This window comes from Sus scrofa, chromosome 12, assembly GCF_054392235.1.
Source record: "Sus scrofa isolate SSC_HxYL_T2T_F1_AM1 chromosome 12, Sscrofa_HxYL_maternal_Yorkshire_Landrace_v2.0, whole genome shotgun sequence".
NCBI lineage: Eukaryota > Metazoa > Chordata > Mammalia > Artiodactyla > Suidae > Sus > Sus scrofa.
The window spans coordinates 52,889,547-52,909,791 of NC_139394.1; the positions used below are offsets into that span (position 1 = coordinate 52,889,547).

The 20,245-nt window shown below is 44.6% G+C and overlaps 1 protein-coding gene across 1 annotated transcript in view; it reads left to right on the forward strand.

Annotated features, from left to right (window-relative positions):
- PAFAH1B1 (platelet activating factor acetylhydrolase 1b regulatory subunit 1) overlaps positions 1-20,245 on the forward strand; it is a 168,507-nt gene that overhangs the window by 10,000 nt on the left and 138,262 nt on the right. The window lies entirely within an intron of this gene.

The window sequence follows — 20,245 nt, forward strand, 5'->3', positions numbered from 1 at the left end:
AACAAAAAAAAAAAAAAAAAGGAAAGTAAAAAGAAAAAGAAGTGGCAAAAGCAAGGATCTTTGTCTTGTTACTAATCTTAAAGGAAAAGCTTTTGGTCTTTTACTATTGAAGATGATATTAGCTATGGGTTTTTCATGCATAGCCTTTATTATGTTGAGGTATTTGCTTCTATTCCTAGAATGTTGAGTGTTTTTATCCATAAAATGTGCTATGTCTTGTCAAATACTTTTTCTGTATCAATTGAAATGATCGTGTGTTTTTTTCCCTTCATTCTGTTAATGTGAAGTATTGATCGATTTTTGTATGTTAAATCATCTGTGCACCCAAGAGTGGATCCACTTGGTCATGGTGTATAATCCTTTCAATATGCTGCTGACGGGGTTCCCGTCGTGGCGCAGTGGTTAACGAATCTGACTAGGAACCATGAGGTTGTGGGTTCGGTCCCTGCCCTTGCTCAGTGGGTTAACGATCCGGCGTTGCCGTGAGCTGTGGTGCAGGTCACAGACGCGGCTCAGATCCCGAGTTGCTGTGGCTCTGGCGTAGGCTGGCGGCTACAGCTCCAATTCGACCCCTAGCCTGGGAACCTCCACATGCCTTGGGAGCGGCCCAAAGAAATAGCAAAAAGACAAAAAAAAAAAAAAGCTGCTGAATTTAGTTTGTTAGGTTTTTTTTTTTTTTTTTTTTTTTTTGGTCATGCCTGTGGAAGTTCCCAGGCCAGGGACTGAACCTCAGCCACAGCTGGAACCAGAGCCACAGCAGTGACAATGCTGGATCCTTAACCAGGAGCCACCAGGGAACTCCATTTTGCTAGTATTTTGTTGGAGAATTTTAAATCAATGTTCATAAGAGAGCTATAATTTCTTTTACTGTAATGTCTTTGGTTTTGGTATTAGGGTAATACTGACCTCATAGAATGAATTTGAAAATAGTCCCTCCCTATTTGGAAGAGTTTGAAATTATAATGTATTTTTTTTTTGGCGGCACACACAGCATGTGGAAGTTCCCAGGCCAGGAACTGAACCTGCACCACAGCAGGAACCCAAGTCGCTGTAGGGACAACCCTGGATCATTAACCCGCTGCATCACAAGGGAACTCCCAGTTTTTTGGAAGAGTTTGAAGAGGATTGGTATTAATTCTTCTTTAGATATTCATGATTGCTATTATTATTAATCTATCTGGAATCTAGTGCGGTATGGATCTTTTGCAAATGGCTAGCTGGATGTTTGAATACCATAAAAAATTTTGTGTGTGGTTAAAAACATTTAGCATAAAATTTACCATCTTAACGATTTTAAGTGTGCAGCTGAGTAACGTTAACATTGAGTATTGTTGTGAAACAGACCTCTGTAACTTTTCTTTTTTTTTTTTTTTGTCTTTTTAGCTATTTCTTGGGCCGCTCCCACGGCATATGGAGGTTCCCAGGCTAGGGGTCAAATCGGAGCTGCAGCCACCGGCCCACGACAGAGCCACAGCAACTCGGGATCCGAGCCGTGTCTGCAACCTACACCACAGCTCACGGCAACACCGGATCGTTAACCCACTGAGCAAGGGCAGGGATCGAACCTGCAACCTCATGGTTCCTAGTCAGATTCGTTAACCACTGCGCCACGACAGGAACTCCAACTTTTCAACCTGTAAAACAAAAACCCTATATCCGTTAAGCAACAATTCTCCTTTTCCCCTCCTCTAGGCTGGTAACCACCCATCTACTTTTTGTTTCTATGAATTTGACTATTTAAAATAGCTTATGTAGGAGTTCCCTCTGTGGTACAGTGGGTTAAGGATCTGGTTTTGCCACAGCTATGGCTTAGGACATAGCTGCTACTCATATTTAATCCTTGGCCTAGGAGAAAATAGCTTTTATAATTGGAGTCATACCCCATATCTTTTTGTGACTCAAATTCATTTACAATATGTCATTTGAATACAGTTTTGTTACTTTATTATTATTATTATTATTATTTGGCCATACCCACAGCATGTGGAAATTCCTGGGCCGGGATTGAACCCACACTGTGGTTCAGGTCACAACTGCACTTTCAACCTGCACCACAGCTGCAGCAACACCAGATCCTTAACCTGCTGCACCTCAAGGGAACTTCGCATTTGATATACAGTTTTTAACTCATTGATTTTAATTGTCCTCTTGGACAATTTGTAGTTCCCACATATGTTTGGGCTAATTTCTAGACTTGTCTCATTGATCTGTCTGCCTATTTCTACGCATGTACACATTTGTCTTCATTATTGTAGCTTTCTGTTGCCTGCTGTTCTCACATGTTTATGCTTCCAAATAAACTCCAGAAGTATTTTATTAAGTGTTCTACAAAAATCCTTTTGGGATTTTTTTTATTGTTACTGCATTAAATAAATAGATCAATTTTGAGAGGATTGGCATCACTACAAGATTGACTCTTCCGTTTACATTTAATAAGACTTCACTCTAGCACACAAGAAATTCACAAGAGTCCCGCTTTTCTTTTCCTCCCATCTTTACCCACCCTCCCACTGAACGGACTAGGACCCGGTCCCTGAACACACTATACATTCTTCTGTCCCTCTTCTTTGCTCAGGCTGGTGTTTCTTCCTGAAATGTCCTTCTCTCCTTCCCACAATTTCTGCTGGTCCATATCCTACATGTATTTTATATCCCATCGCAAAATGCCTCTTTACCCTGATTCCTCCAGCCAGATGTGACTTCTCCCTCCTTTTAAACTCCATAGCACTTGGTTTGCCACTTTATTAAGTACTTGCCTCAATTTGTCCGGTTATAGCTCTTTCTGTGCTTTTCTTATTGGTCCATAATTAACAATTTTGTGTTAGAGCCACAGGTCTCAACTAGGAGTGCACATCAGAATCCAGGGAAAGTTTTTTTTTTTTTTTTTTGCTTTTTAGTGCTGCACTCACATATGGAAGTTCCTAGGCTAGGGGTTGAATCAGAGCAAGGGCTGCTGCCCTATACCACAACCACAGTAACACAGGATCTGAGCTGTGTCTTCGACCTACACCACAGCTCACGGCAACGCCAGATCCTTAACCCACTGAGCCAGGCCAGGGATTGAATCCGCATCCTCATGGATACTAGTTGGATTCATTTCCGCTGTGCCACAATGGGAAATCCCAGGGAAAGCTTTTTTTTAAATCCACATGTTTTGGTCTCACTCTAGGAAATTCTGACCTCAGGTAGGACTCTGACATGGGTATATTGCATGCGTATTCTTTTTTTTTTTTTCTTTTGCCATACCCACAGTATGGGGATGTTCCCTGTGCCAGTGACAATGCTGGATCCTTAACCCACTGTACCATAAGGGAACTTCCTTACATAGGTATTCCTAAAAATCTCCACAGGTATCCTGTGAGCCTATGGTTGAGAATCACTGTTTTCAGGTAAACCTCATAAACTCCTAAATATCTTATATGTATGTATATACTGCCAATGTCTTGAGTGTGGGCTTCCTGAGTAGAAAACCTATCTATGTCTCGGGAGTTCCTGTCATGGCGCAGTGGTTAACGAATCCGACTAGGAACCATGAGGTTGTGGTTTCAATCCCTGGCCTTGCTCAGTGGGTTAACGATCTGGCGTTCCCCTGAGCTATGGTGTAGGTTGCCGATGCGGCTGGGATCCCACATTGCTCTATGGCTCTGGCGTAGGCCGGTGGCTACAGCTCCGATTCAACCCCTAGCCTGGGAACCTCCATATGCCACAGGAGCGGCCCTAGAAAAGGCAAAAAGACAAAAAGACAAAAAAAAAAAAAAAAAAAAAAAGAAAAAGAAAACCTATGTCTCATTCATTGGCCTGCTCTTTTCTCCAAGTACACCTGCATTGAATCAAACTTGGACTAGTATCAAATGACAACATTGCTTTCCATATTTCAATACCTTTACCAACACTCTACCTGCTAATGACCATAATCATCAGCCCAGGACCCTCGCTTTGCACCCTACAGCCCTGAATACTGCAGTGGGCAAAAGGAAAAGCAGGAGAAATGCCTCTGTAGCTACAAGCCTAGTGCAGGAGCTGCAGGAAGGCTGGCCTCAGAAAGCAGGCGTGCCTGGGCTCTACATAACATCCAGCTGGGTTACTCCTCTGAACCTCAGTTTCCTCACCTGTAAAATGAGAACAAGAGCATTAGCCGCATCTCCTTCCCAAGGACAGGGTGAGGCTGGGAAGAGGGAAGAGCAATGAGTGTCCTCTGACATTGTGCACCCAGACGCATGTGTAAGGGACTGTGATGGCTGACTGTTAGTACTTCCGAGTCAGGGCTGCCCCACAGCATCCCACCTCTGCTTCTAGAATCCCAGGGGTGCGCTCTGGGTCCCAAGAAAGGCAGTTCAATCATACAATCATTCATTGTGTATTCAGCCACCATCCACTGAGAGGCTACCATGTGCCAGGCACTGGAACTATGGAGATAAAAACCCAGCCCTACTCTCAGGACCAGAGGTCTCTGCTGGAGCCCAGGGGTGGGACCCAGTTGGGATCCTGTGTCCACTGTTTAAGACGAAATAAAAGCAGCTTTGAAAACAATCTCAGACTAGTGGAGGAGATAAGTGAGTAACCCGAGCCCTGTGAACAGGGAGGGTTAGCGTGGAGCCCAGAGTATGGGCTATAAAGGAAGGGGGCACAGCACTGTCAAGGGCGATTTCTTGAGAGGCGGGTGGGAGGCCAGGCGGATTCCGACGGCCCTTGGGTTCGCGAGACCCCCTATCCCACTTCCGCGTTCCTTCAGGTCCCCGCTTCCTCTGACCCCCCAGATTCCGGCACATTTCGCTCGCGCCCCCCACCCCCACTCCGTGCCCTCACATCTCCCGATTCTCGGCTCCTGGTCCTTTCGGTCCCCGCGTCCCCAGGGCCCTTCAGCACGGGCCTTCCCCGCTAGTTCTCCCGGGCCTCCGCCCGCCCCCGCCGCAGGGCGGGTGCCAAGGCGGCTGAGGCCGCAGGAGCAGGCAGAGCGGTCGGCGCGGTCCTCGGACCGCTGCCCCCGCGTCTCCGCCCCGCGCCTGCCTCCTCCCTGCGGCTGGGGGGAGGGGCGGCCTGCCACCCGAGTTCCCAGGATCTGCAGGGCATCGGCGCAGGGAGGTGTAGGCTGGATGGGAAGGGTTACCAGCTCACACGCGCAAGGGTTTTAGAACCTGCCACCGAGTGGGCGTTCCGTAAAGATGAGCTAATATTGCTTTTCCCTGAAATCCTCTTCTGCCTTCTCAGCTTCGTTAGGTTAATTCATCCCCTCACTCGGGGAGCTGGAGGGGCATTCCCAAACGTCCTGGTTCAGGGGGTTGTCCAATATTAATATTAAACAGCTGATCTAAGTTTTATTATGGGCCAGGTCCTGTCCCTGGCGCTTCAGAGACGTTCTCTCTCTTCTAATCTTCACCACCGCCAGGTAAGATAGGGACTGTTATTGCCCCCATCAGTGATGAGGAAACAAAGATTAAGAATTCTGCGGAAGGTCTTGCACACCTATGTCCTGCTGGGCCTGCCCTCACAAGTGTCCTGGATTGATCTCCAGTTTCTAGAATCTGTGGCTTCCGCTTTTTTTTTTTTTTTTTAAATTAAAGTGTAGTTGATTTACCATATTGGCTTAGTTTCAGGTGTATAGCAAAGTGATTTGATTTCATTTTATTCAGATTATTTTCCATTATAGGTTATTACAAGATAGTGAATATAGTTCCCTGTGTTATACAATACATCCTTGTTACTAATCTGTTTTTATATAGTGTGTATCTGTTAATCTCATTGTGCTAATTTATCCCTAATTTATCCTTCCTTCCTCCCTTTCCTCTTTGGTAACCACCAGTTTGCTTTCAAAGTCTGTGAGTCTGTTTCTGTTTTGAAAAGAGATTCATTTATCTAAAAAGATTCATACTTTTTAGATTCCACATGTAATATTTGTCTTTCTCCGTCTGACTTAATTCACTTAGTGTGATATTCTCTAGGTCCATCCATGATGCTGCAAATGGCAGTTTTCGTGGCTGAGTCATATTTCACATCTTCTTTATCCATTCATTTATTGATGGACATCTAGGTTGCTTCTGGGTCTTGGTTACTGAAAGTAGTGCTGCTGTGAATATTGGGGTACATGCTTCTCTTCAAATTAGCGTTTTTTTACAAAGAGGCCGACAACTTTATTTTTTATATTTATTTACTTATTTATTTTTTGTCTTTTTGTCTTTATAGGGCCGCACCTGCGGCTTATGGAGGTTCCCAGGCTAGGAGTCTAATCGGCGCTGTTGGTGCCGGCCTACACCACAGCCACAGCAACATCAGATCCGAGCCGCATCTGTGACCTACACCACAGCTCACGGCAATGCTGGATCCTTAACCCAGTGAGCAAGGCCAGGGATTGAACCCGCAACCTCATGGTTCCCAGTTGGATTCATTTCCGCTACGCCACAAAGGGAAATTCTCAAATTAGCGTTTTTATCTTTTCCGGATATTTGCATGGCTTCCTCTTTAATGTTGCACATCCTCAATTTGCTAAAATACATCCTTCAGGAGTATTCAAAGATTGAGTGTGCATAGGAAATTAAATAATGGAGCGCTTGTGTGGAGTTCATCTCCGTTGTACCATCACACATGCTAGGCTGTTTAGGACAGATATACAGATCATTTTTCCTTATTATTTTACAAGCAAAATTTCATGGTCTCTAATATCCAGTACCTCTGGTAGGAGCCCAAATGTCACTCTGTTTCTTGATGCTTTATCTTTGACTTGTTTTTTCCTTTTATCTTTTACTTTTCTTTCTTTCTTTTTTTTTTTTCTTTTTTTTGTCTTTTGTCCTTTTAATGCCACACCAGTGGCATATGGAGGTTATATGGAGGTTCCCAGGCTAGGTGTCGAATCCGAGCTGTAGTTGCCGGCCTACGCCACAGCCACAGCAACGCCAGATCCTTAACCCACTGAGCAAGGCCAAGAATCAAATCCACAACCTCATGGTTCCTAGTTGGATTTGTTTTCTGTGTGCCATGATGGGAACTCCTTTGCCGTTTATGTCTTTTGAAGTTCTTAGGATTATCTCTTTGTTCTTGGTGTTCTGAATTATGGTGCCAAATATCTTCATCATTGCTTTTGTTTGTCGTGCTAGCCCTTTGGTGATCTCTTTCAATCTGGAAGACTTAAGGCCCTTCAGATCTGGGAAAATTTTCCTGCGGTATTTCCTTCGATAATTTTTTTTTTTTTTTTTGGTCTTTTTGCTATTTCTTTGGGCCGCTTCCGTGGCATATGGAGGTTCCCAGGCTAGGGGTCTAATCGGAGCTGTAGCCGCTGGCCTACGCCACAGCCATAGCTACAGCCACACGAGAACCGAGCCGCGTCTGCAACCTACACCACAGCTCACAGGCAACGCCGGATCGTTAACCCACTGAACCCACTGAACAAGGGCAGGGACCGAACCTGCAACCTCATGGTTCCTAGTCGGATTCGTTAACCACTGCGCCACGACGGGAACTCCCCTTCGATAATTTAAAGACATTTTGTAATCAAGGCTGGTAGAATAATCTAAACCAGCTCCTTTATAAGTATTCAGCAAACACTTCCGGCTGTTTCTGTGTTTTGTGTTTTATTGCTTTTTCTGATCCTAAAGATAATGCTCACTTATATGGAAAGTAAAACTGGACACTGTATTTAACACACTTTTTAAAGATTCCCTGAAAGTGTGGGAGTTCCTTCATGGCTCAGTGGTAACAAACCCAACTAGTATCCATAAGAACACAGGTCTGATCCCTGGCCTCACTCAGTAGGTTAAGGATCTGGTGTTGCTGTGAGCTGAGCTGTGGTGTAGGTCACAGATGTGGCCTGGATCTGGCATTGATGTGGCTGTGGCGTAGGCTGGGGGCTGCAGCTCGGATTCAATTTCTAGCCTGGGAGCTTCCATGTGCTGCAGGTGCAGCCCTGAAAAGAACAACAACAACAACAAAAAATCCATGAAAGTAGAGATGCAACAGTGAAGACATAAATTCACTTTTAATGGTTGTATATCATTCCATTGGAAAGATACACCATAATGGATTTGACCAGGCCTCTACCAGCAGGCGGCCATTTTTAGTTTCTCTTTATGATAAACGATGGTGGGGTGTACATCTGGTACACACAGATGCTGCAAGTTAAGTGGTCTTATCCCTTCTACTGTTACAGTGGAAGTAGGGATTCATCTCATTCTTTCTGGAGGAGCTGTTGGCAGAGTGTCTTGCCTGGAGATGACCTTGGCTTGACCTCCCTGATGGCAGTGCTTAGAGCAGCAGCTCTCAAACTTCAAGGTGCATGTGGATCACCTGGGGAACTTGTTAAACAACAGGTTCCTGAGCTGCACACCAGAGAGTCTGGTTCCCTATGAGGATGCATCTGAGAATCTGCATCTTTAACAAGCGCCTCAGCTGATTTTGTTGTAAAGAGCTGTTGGACCACACTTAGAGAAATGCTGACTTAGAGAGTGGAGGAGGAAGTGGAGGGAAGTAAATAGTGCTTACCTGAGAAACAGGAGAGGTTGTGAGGGACAGATAGGGAAGGAAGTTAATTAGGCATCTTCAGTCACTGCAGGGGACCAAGCTATAGTGTACTTTGGGTTAGGACAGAACTAACAAATCTACTTGCTAGCCTTCATTTTCCAAAAAGATCCAATGATTCTGATGGTCACATACACAGACCTCAAGACCCTTAGTCTGGAGTTCCCATCGTGGCGCAGCAGAAACGAATCCAACTAGGAACCATGAGGTTGTGGGTTCGATCCCTGGCCTCGTTCAGTGGGTTAAGGATCTGGCATTGCCGTGAGCTGTGGTGTAGATCACAGATGTGGCTCGAATTCTGTATTGCTGTGGCTCTGGCATAGGCCGGTGGCTACGGCTCCGATTATACCCCTAGCCTGGGAGTCACCATATGCCGAGGGAGCGGCCCTAGAAAAGGCAAAACAACAATAACAAAAAGACCCTTAGTCTATCCCTAAACTGGAATTTCCTCCCTTGTGCTCAATGTTATTCAGTTAGGGATACAGGGATACGCAGAAACATCTTAGCACATTCAACGGGGCATTAAAAAGACCGGAGGCCTGGGCTGGAAAATGTAGGAACTTCTCCTGGGTCACCAGCAGAGATAACTGAGATTAGGGATGCTATTGGAAAGTGAGAGAACACCCACAAGTCTTGATGAGGATGTAGCACAGCAAGAGCTCTAATGAGTAGAATGTAAATTGGTCCAACCACTTGGAAAAACAATTTGACCCAATAATTCCACTCCAGGGTATATACTCCAGAGAAAGTCATATACTGGGGCTCTAGGAAACATCCAAGATGTTCTTAGCAGCATTTTCAAAACAAAAAAACTGGAAAGAATCCAAATACTCTTGGATTAAAAAAATGGATAAATTAATTGTGGTATATTCACCCAATGGAACACCATGCATACTACAAATGAATGAACTGTGCACACATCAGCATGAGTGAATCTTAGAAACATAGTGAAAAAAGTAATCATAGAAAAAAATACGTTTGTTTTTTTTTTGTTTTTTTTTTTTCATTTTGCCTTTTCTAGGGCCGCTCCTGCGGCATATGGAGGTTCCCAGGCTAGGGGTCCAATCGGAGCTGTAGCTGCTGGCCTACGCCAGAGCTGCAGCAACACGGATCCGAGCTGTGTCTTCGACCTACACCACAGCTCACGGCAACGCCAGATCCTTAACCCACTGAGCAAGGCCAGGGATCGAACCCGCAACCCCATGGTTCCAAGTTGGATTTGTTAACCACTGCACCACTATGGGAACTCCTTGAAATTCTTTTAAATTGAAAAACAAGCAAAACTAAACAGTTCATTTTTGGGGGATTTATGTGTGGGAAAATATAAAGAAAAGCAAAAGATTGTGGGACAAATTCAGAATAGTGTTCACCTCTGGGTAAGGTGGAAAACACATTGGTAGCATTTGAGTGGTTTTTTTTTTTTTTTTTGGTCTTTTTAGGGCCACACCCACAGCATATGGAGGTTCCCAGGCTAGGGGTCAAATCAGAGCTGTAGCCCTTGGCCTACACCACAACCACAGCAATGCAGGATCTGAGCTGCATCTGCAGCCTATACCACAGCTCAAAGCAACTCAGGATCCTTAACCCACTGAGCAAGGCCAGGGATCTAACGTGTGTCCTCATGGATGCTGGTCAGATTCGTTTCCGATGAGCCAGGAAGGAACTCAGGTAGTATTCAAGTTCTTAAATTAGGTGGTGAGTTCACAGATATTTGTCTTATTATTATGCACATGACTACATTTACATATTCTTTGGGCTCTATCAAATATTTCAAAATTTAAAAAATTAAGAGAAAAGAAAGATGAAATCCCCTAGCCACTCCTGGGTTGTCTCGAGGCTATTTAATCCTGGATACCCCATCTTTCCTCTAGCAGGTACTGTAGACCAGGAAGTAAGATGTCAGGCCTGGAGTTCCCGTTGTGCCGCAGTGGTTAACGAATCTGACTAGGAACCATGAGGTTGCGGGTTCGGTCCCTGCCCTTGCTCAGTGGGTTAATGAGCCGTGAGCTGTGGTGTAGGTTGCAGACGCGGCTCGGATCCCGCGTTGCTGTGGCTCTGGTGTAGGCCGGTGGCTACAGCTCCGATTCGACCCCTAGCCTGGGAACCTCCATATGCCGCGGGAGTGGCCCAAGAAATAGCAAAAAGACCAAAAAAAAAAAAAAAAAAAAAGTCAGGCCTAAAAGACCAAGGGAAGCTTGTAAAAATCTACCTCCATCTCACCATTCAGAGATTGGGGCAAGCCCCTGTTCTGCCCCTTCCCCGTTTGTTTCTCATAGCCTGTACCTGTCATTAAGTAATGGCTTCTTTTAACCCAGCCAAACTGATCACATATTTAACTAATGGCATTTTCCTCTGCTGACAGCAGGACGACATGTGGGACATTGCTTTCTGAATAAGCAAACCATCCTAGCACCTACTTTTTTTTTTTTTGTTAATCCTAATGCATCCCTAGCACCCACTCTATTCTGTCTGCCAGGGTCTCCAGGGTTCCTTTCACCAGCTTGGTGAGGAGCTTCTTATGCTCCCTTCCTCATGCTCTGTGAGCTCAGCAGCAGGCCTGGAGCTCTCCTGAGCCTTCACTATCCACCATATTTCCTAATTCAAAGACCACCCGACCTTTGGAAGAGAGCAGAGCTCCTGAGGTGAGCTTTTGCATTGACCGATGCAGTTGAATGGGTTAGGATTCAAAATAGGTGAGTTTCTCCTACCTGACTGTATAGCTTAGGGTAGGCCCCTTGTCTTCACTGATCCTATTGGCCTGCCTGTGATACAAAGTATTTCTTTTGGGATGTTGATAATGTGTAAGGACCATTAAAAGATGGAAAGGTTGTTAAAGTTCATCTAGTTTCACTCACACGTCTTTTTTTTTTTGTCTTTTGTCCTTTTAGGGCCGCACCCACGGCATATGGTGGTTCCCAGACTAGGGGTCCAATCCGAGCTACAGCTGCCGGCCTGCACCACAGCCACAGCCATGCCGGGTCTGAGCCTCAGCTGTGACTTACACCACAGCTCAGGGCAATGCCGGATCCTTAACCCACTGAGTGAGGCCAGAGATCGAACCCTCAACCTCATGGTTCCTAGTCAGATTCATTTCCTCTGCGCCATGATGGGAACTCCTCACTTGTCTTAAAGATAGAAAAACTAAGGTAAGGATAGCAGGGGATCAAGGGGGAAAGAGACTTGGATGGACCAAATATTGAGCAGATAGGGGGCTGGAACCCAGTCCCCTGTCTCTCTACCACCTTGTGTCCCTGATGTTTGCTGAGGCACAGGGATGTGGGAGGAGGAACCTTCAGCCACTCAGCCCTGCCCTAGCTCCTTCCAAGGCCAAGAGAGTCAACCTTAAAAGTTGTGGCTTTTCAAACTGCTGACACTATCTGGGAGTGGGAAGAGCCTGCCTCACCTGTCAGCTGGTCCATTGCACAATCTGGCAAGCTGGGGCCTGAGACTCTTCTTCCCACACTAGGCTCAGCTGTAGAAAGGAAGGTCAGGATGGAGGGAATAATAAAGATGTTGGATACTACCCCCACCTTGCCTACATCCTGTGCTTTGGGTGCACTGGAGGTAGGAGAGGCCCAAGGAGAGGAGACAGGGACGGGAAAGCAAGATTCCACAGCAGCTAAAGGGGGCAGGGCTAGTCCTCCTCCTCACCCCTAAAGGGAGCTTCTATTCTGGCGGAGGGAACTTGTGGACAAGGTAGAAAGGAAGAGGAACAAGCTCCCTTTTATTATTTTATTTGATTTTATTTTATTATTTTTTTTTCCTGCTGCACCCTCAGCACATGGAAGGGATGGAATCTGAGCCGTAGCTGTGACCTAGACCACAGCTGTGGCAACACCAGATCTTTTAACCCACTGTACTGGGCCCAGGATCAAACCCGTGCCACCACAGAGACAACACTGGATCTGTCTCACCTCCTCCCCTTTTTCCTTTCCAAGGGAAAATTCTCAACGTATGCACCACAGTTTTTGGTTTGGTCTTGCTTTCGGTGCATAAGTTGAGAATTTTCCCTTGAAATGGAAAAAGGGGAGGAGGTGAGACAGAGAGCAGGGTTAGTCTGAGGCTGCCAGGGTAGACTCTAATAGGGGCAGCGGAGACTGGACGCAGTGCGAAGATGTCTGGGGTCCCAGTTCAGTCCCCTGACCTGTGAGGCAGCAAATAGAGAGACCAGGACATGCACAGGCTCTCCCAGCTCTGGCACCGTGCAGGCTGCCGTACTTCAGCCCCTGTCTGAATCATAACCACTCTTCAGGGATTACATCAGAGACCCCTGAGCAATCCAATTAGAGGTGGTTCTTTCTTTCTTTTAAAAATTATTCGGAGTTCCCAGCGTGGTGTAGTGGTTAATGAGCCTGATTAGGAACCATGAGGTTGCAGGTTCGATCCCTGGCCTTGCTCAGTGGGTTAAGGATCTGGCGTTGCCATGAGCTATGGTGTGGGTTGCAGACGCAACTCAGATCCCACGTTGCTGTGGCTGTGGTGTAGGCCGGTGGCTACAGCTTCAGTTGGAGGTTCTCTAGCCTGGAAACCTCCATATGCTGCGGGAACGGCCCTAGTAAAAGCAAAAAGACCAAAAAATAAATAAATAAATAATAAAAATTATTCAACTGTTACATATGAGACCACATGACTATAACTCTAAGGGGAGTTCTTTATTCTTTTAACGTTACAATATACACAGCAAGTACAGGCCAGATCTTACAATCTGAACATAAGTATTTAACCTTTTCCATGCCATTTGTGTTTACAATGCTCAGAAGTCATGTAATTGAAGCCATGCCTTATCAGTCACTAGCAAAATCCTTTATAGCTGCCACAAGCTTCAACTCCCAAACTCAGTTGTACAAGAAATAGATCTTGGTTTTTTTTGCAGGGGGCGGGGTAGGGGCTCCCATTCCCTTGGGTTATGTTTGGGGAAGGCTTTTGCTGGGGGTCCCATTAGGCCTTCTGGCATGGGTCCCCACAGGTCAGAGTGGCTCTGTCAACTGTTTCCATTCCAACCTCACCGCATGGGACTCTACCCCTGGATGCAGTAAGCAGCCGTGCCCTCCCTGAGGATCCAGCCCTTGTGCTCTCAGTCTTACACCCCTCCCTGCTCTTTCCTTCTTTCCTTCCACCAGCCTGAGGGAATACTGATGAATGATTATTAAAAATATTTTTAAAACAGTCTTATGATAGAGCAATGTATTTTTTAAAGCATATTAAATACTAAAATCTAGTGATGGATTTAATAACTTCATACTTTTGAGGTAGTGATATATGTAAACAATATTTCAATGTATAGTAGTAGTCATAATAGGATACAAAAATAGTCAATTTCTGCTCATGATAAAGGCACAGGTACTGTTGGTTTGTTTTTTTGTTTTGGGTTTTTTTTTTTTTTGGCTTTTTAAGGCCACACTTGTGGCATATAGAGGTTCCCAGGCTAGGTGTCTAATTGGAGCTACAGCTGCCGGCCTAGCGACAGCCACAGCCCTGCCAGTGTCTGTGAACTATACCACAGCTCACGGCAATACCAGATCCTTAACCCACTGAGCAAGGCCAGGGATCGAACCTGCAACCTCCTGGTTCCTACTTGGATTGGTTTCTGCTGCGCCACAACAGGAACTCCAGCACAGGTACTGTTAATACAACAGCAGTTCATTGCCTACACTCAAAATTGAAGGAAATGCTATTTTTCAGATACAAGTTAGTAAAAATAAAAACTTTTTTTTTTTTTTTCGCATCCAAGCTCAAGGATCCCAGGTAATAAGAAACCCTGATCAGAAGAAATTCGTCTCTTCTCAAAGCTTATTTCTTCAGTAGGAGCCACAAGCTCTCCCTGAGACTGGTAGCCCAAGGTCTGTTATCTGCTTGAGTAAAGGGGGAGAGAGTCCATGCACAGGTTAATATCTCAATAAAAATTTTTCTGTCTTACTTTCTTTGGGGTTTATTCACTCCTGGTTTACACTCAGTCCTAACATGCCTGATAGTCTCTTTTCTTAACTCACAGAAAAATAGAAGGAGCACGTTTGAAAAAGGGAAATGCAGCTGCTAAGAGAACACATTTTATAATAACTGAGGTGACTGCAAACAGCCTGAAATGTAGGGAGATTTTTTTCTTTTGTCTTTTTAGGGCTGCACCCAAGGCATATGGAGGTTCCCAGGGTAAGGGTCAAACCGGAGCTTTAGCTGCCAGCTTACACCACAGCCACAGCAATGGGAGATCTGAGCCGAGTCTGCGACCTACACCATAGCTCAAGGCAATGTCAGATCCTTAGCCCATTGAGTGAGGCCAGGGATCGAACCTGCATCCTCATGGAGGCTAGTCAGATTCGTTTCTGCTGAGCCACGATGGGAACTTAAACATTTTTTCCTTTTTTTAAAGGCAGGCAAGGAGTTCCTGTCGTGGCGCAGTGGGAATGAATCTGACTGGGAACCATGAGATTGTTGGTTCCATCCCTGGCCTTGCTCAGTGGGTTAAAGGATCCGGTGTTGCCATGAGCTGTGGTGTAAGTTGCAGATGCGGCTCGGATCTGGCGTTGCTGTGGTTCTGGCATAGGTTGGCAGCTGTAGCTTCGACTAGACTCCTAGCATGGGAACCTGCATATGCCGCAGGTGCGGCCCTAAAAAGAAAAAAAAAGAAGGCAAGCAAGGAGTTCCCACTGTGGCTCAGCAGGTTAGCAATCCAGTGTAGTCTCCTTGGAATGTTGGTTTAATCCCTGGCCTTGCTCAGTGGTTAAGGATCCAGCAGTTGCCCATAAACTGCTGCATAGGCCAACCACTGCAGCTCCGATTTGACCTCTAGCCCTGGAACTTACATGTGCCACAGAAGCAGCCATAAAAAGAAACAAAAGGTGAATGAGAATTCAAAAATCACAGCTTAGAAAGATTTAATTGGAAAAAAAAGATTTAGTTGGTATAGAAGCAAATAACTATATGGATTTTAATTTCCTTGATTGCTTCTCTGAGGTTACATATCTCCTATTCATCACTATGAATTTAATTCTTACATAGGTTTTTTTTTTTTTTCCTCTCAGATGCACTTGAGGCATATGAAAGTTCCTGGGCTACAATTTGAATCAGAGCTGCAGCTGCAGGTCTACACCATAACCATAGCAAAGGCCAGATCTAAGCCACATCTGCAACCTACACTGCAGTTGGCAAGGCCAGATCCTTAACCCACTGAGCAAGGCCAGGGATAGAACCTGCATCTTCACAGATACTAGTTGGATTCTTTTTTTTTTTTTTTTGTCTTTTGACTTTTTAGGGCCACATCCAAGGCACATGGAGGTTCCCAGGCTAGGGGTGGAATCAGAGGTGTAGCTGCTGGCCACAGCCACAGCCACAGCAATGCAGGATCCAAGCCACATTTGCGACCTGCACCACAGCTCACAGCAATGCCAGATCTTTAACCCACTGAGCGAGGTCAGGGATTAAACCTGTGTCCTCATGGATGCTAGTCGGGTTCGTTAACCACGAAGCCACGACAGGAACTCCCCTAGTTGGATTCTTAACTCACTGAGCCACAATGGGAACTCCTATACTTATCTTAATTTCTTCTTTCATTGTCTTTGGGTTTAATGTGTCTCTTTGACCTATAAATTATACAGAAATATATCAAAAATATTCCAAGTATACAGAGATTTTCTAGTTAACCTTTCTGTTGTTCATTTTTAGTTTAATTGCATGGTGGTAGGTGAAAATACTCTGTGATTTAAATACTTTAAAATTTGTTAAGACTCACAAATATTGTCACTATACTCAATTTTGGTAAATGTTGTTTCTGCTTAATATATGCTAACGTGTATTTGGCAATTGTTGAATGTTCTATGTATGTTAAGTTAATCAAGTTTATTGGTTGTTGAAATCTTTTATATATTTACTACTTTGGTTTGCTCGTTCTTTGTTTGATTTTGCTTTTTTAGGGCCGCACCCTGCGGCATATGGAGGTTCCCAGGCTAGGGGTCTAATCTGAGCTGCAGCTGCCGGCCTACACCACAGCCACAGCAACTCTCGGGATTCAAGCGGCATCTGTGACCTACACCACAGCCCACGGCAATGCCAGATCCTTAACCCACTGAGCGAGGCCAGGGATCGAACCCACAGCCTCATGGCTCCTAGTTGGATTCATTTCCTCTGTGCCACCACGGAACTCCAGTTTGCTTGTTCTTTAGTTACTAAGAGAGAGGTATTAAGACCTTCTGTTATGAATGTCAATTTGGCTACTTTCAATTTTATTATTATTTGCTTGCTCAATTTTGAGACTGTGTTACTGAAAACAGAGAAATTTAGAATTGTTACTTTATCCAGATTGTTGAATATTTTATTATTATAAAATGTCCTTATTTATCTCTAGTGATACTTTTTGTTTTAAAGTCTACTTTGTATGATATTAAGATAGCTACACCAGGTTTTTTGTTGTCATTGTTAGCATATGCGTGGTGAAGCCCTCTTCCTTTTTATAGGAAAATCAGTGCATCCTCACTAAAACTTTTCTGGTTTTGGTTTGATTATTGTTTATTGTTTTATTTCATTCTAATGAAAGTGAGATCCTATATCCTTGAGGATTTTTTTTTTCTTTTCTTTCTTTTTTTTGGGGGGTGGGGGAGCCATGCCTGCAGCATGCATAAGTTCCATGGCCAGGGACTGAATCCATGACACAGCAGTGACTTGAACCACTGGAGTGGCAACACAGGATCCTTAACCGGCTGAGCCACCTGGGAATTCCTCTCCTTGTGGTTTTGATTTTCATTTCTCTAATGATTATGATGTTGAGCATATTTTCATGAGCTTGTTAGTCGTTTGTGTACTTTATTTGGAAAGAGGTCTATTCGAATCCTTTGCCCATTTTTTAAACTGGATTGTGTGGGGTTCTTTTTTTTAAATTTATTTTTTCTTCAAATGGTTTTAATTTTTTCCATTACAGTTGGTTCACAGTGTTCTGTCAGTTTTCTACTGTACTTGTGTGGGGTTCTTTTTGTTGTTGAGCGCAAGGTGTATCTTTTTGGATTACTTTACATCCATCCTCTCTGCATCCTTAAGGTGTGCCTAGTTTAAGAAGCATGTGCTTTCTTTTTTTTAATTATTATTTTATTTGATTTCTTTTTGGCTTTTTTTTTTTTTAGGGTAGCATCCACGGCACATGGAGGTTCCCAGGCTAGGGGTCAAATCAGAGCTACAGCTGCTGGCCTGCGCCACAGCCACAGCAACATAGGATCCGAGCCGCATCTGTGACCTACACCACAGTTTACTGCAACTGCAACGAGGGATTCTTAATCCGCTGAGCGAGGCCGGGGATCAAACCCGAAACCTCACGGTTCCTAGTCAGATTGTTTCAGCTGTACCACAACGAGAACTCCCGCATATGCTTTCTTTTTAATCCAGTTTGAAAATCTTTTTCTTTTAATTGAAGTATTTAGTCTAATTGTAATTACTGATTGTTATCTATTGCTTCACAGCAAATTAACGCAACACTTAACAGCTTCAAGAACAATAAACACTCATTGTCTCACACAGTTTCTATAGGTCAGAAATGTGAGAGGAGCTGAGCTGGATGGTCCTGTTAAAAGGAGGTCTCAGGGGTATTTCATGACATTGAAAGTTCAAAGAATATAATGCGAGAAGCTGATCCGAACTTAGAAAGGGGTGTCGCAATTGGCCAAGTCATAGAAAAAGTGCTTGTTCTATATCATAAAATATGTGGGAAGGCAAGCACTGATAACTCTTAGGAGGAAATAAAACATTTTACTTTTCAATGTTTCTAATGTTTTAAATAAATGAATGTTAGACTTTTCTTTTTCACTTTCCTAAACACTTGTAAGGGACAGAAGAGAGTTTTTAATGTTTTGACCAAACTATTTAAAGGTCACAGAACAATCATCCTTTTTCTCATTGATTTTTCTTTTCCCTCACTGATCGTTAAGATTGCTATGCGTGGTTTCAGCTTGCACAGTCATTTTTATGGTCCTGCATTACCATGCAAAGCAAAGACTGCCTGTATTTATTTATTGTAGGGATTTGGCCTTACATAATCGTGGGAGCTGGTTAAGCAGTTTCTGGAAGGCTTTTGTCTTCATGTCTGATGCTGGAGCTTGAAGTCCACAGGGCAGGCAGTGGGGAAGGGAAAATGGCTCTCAAGTGGAGGAGGGCAGGAATAAGGAACCTGCAAACACGAGCTGATGCCCACAAGGACCACTGAAGCCCACGTTGGCTCTTGTTGCCACAAATGTTGATGGCGTGGGCGTTCTGCAGAAGCCAGGGCTCTCTGTACAGACCTCAACAGCCACACCTGCCTTAGGAGTTAGAGAGGCTGAAGGAAGATTCAGGGGAAGGTGAAGCAGATACGTGCATGGCTGCTGCCTCATGCCAGTGCGGTGAGGCAGCAGGTAACCTGCAACATGGCTAACCTCAAGTGGCCGCTGCTCCACCTGCGCCCTCCAAACCTCCCACAAGAGTCTCCTTGTGGCCCATGCTGACTGCAAACTATGTAAGGGGAATTCTGAGACATGTAATTCAGTCCAGCCAAGCTGATCAATCAAGATACAGCACATTAACTCTAGACCTTAATGGTTATGGACACAGGCCTGAAAATTAGACTTTCCAGATTGGAATCACAGCTCCTTTCTTTCAAGCTGTATGTCCAAGAGTTAAGTTACTTAGTCTTTCTATGCCTAGTTTCCTTGTCGATAAAATGAAGATACAGGAATTCGCTTGAGGTGCAGTGGGTTAGGTATCTGGCATTGTCTCTGTAGCAGCTTGGGTTGCTGCTAAGGCGTGGGTTCAATCCCTGGCCCGGGAATTTCCACATGCAGCGGGTGTGACAAAAAAAGTAAATAAAATAAAATAAAACAAAGATATAGTAGTAACGCTTAAAAACTTTGCGTGAGTAGTTCCCATTGTGGATCAGTGTTAATGACCAGAGTAGTATCCATGAGGACTCAAGTTCGATCCCTGGCCTCGATCAGTGGGTTAAGGATCCAGTGTTACTGTGAGCTGTGGTGTAGGTTGAAGAGGTGGCTTGGATCCCACGTTGCTGTGGCTGTGGCTGGCAGCAGCTCCGATTCGACAACCCCTAGCCTGGGAACTCCCATATGTGGGAACAGACCTAAAAGACAAAAAAATAAAAATAAAAAAAAAATAATAAAAATTGTGTGAGGTTTAAATGAGATAATATAGAGAAGCTCTTGTTTTTTTCTTTTTTCTTTTTTCTTTTTTTGTCTTTTTGTCCTTTTTAGGGCCACACCGCGGCATTTGGAGGTTCCCAGGCTAGGGGTCGAATCGGAGCTGTAGCCGCCGGCCTACACCAGAGCCACAGCAACGCCAGATCCAAGCCAAGTCTGCAACCTACGCCACAGCTCACAGCAGCACTGGATCCTTAACCCACTGAGTGAGGCCAGGGATGGAACCCGAAACCTCATAGTTCCTAGTCGGATTCATTTCCTCTGCGCCACAATGGAACTCCTAAATATTATTGATTAGATTTGTCCTACTGGAAATAGCAGTTATTACTTGGTGTGTGATCTTGGGCAAATCATTTCATTTTTTGGATGTTCAGGTTTTTTTTTTTTTTTTTCATTAGTAAAGTGGGGATAACTTCCTTGGCCTCTTTTAGAGGCTTCTATTGACGATCAAATGAAATAACCCATCTTAAGGTCTTACTCAAATGTGGACAGGGAGTTCCCATCATGGCTCAGTGGTTAGCGAGCCTGACTAGTATCCATGAGAATGCAGGTTCGATCCCTGGCCTCTCTCATTGGGT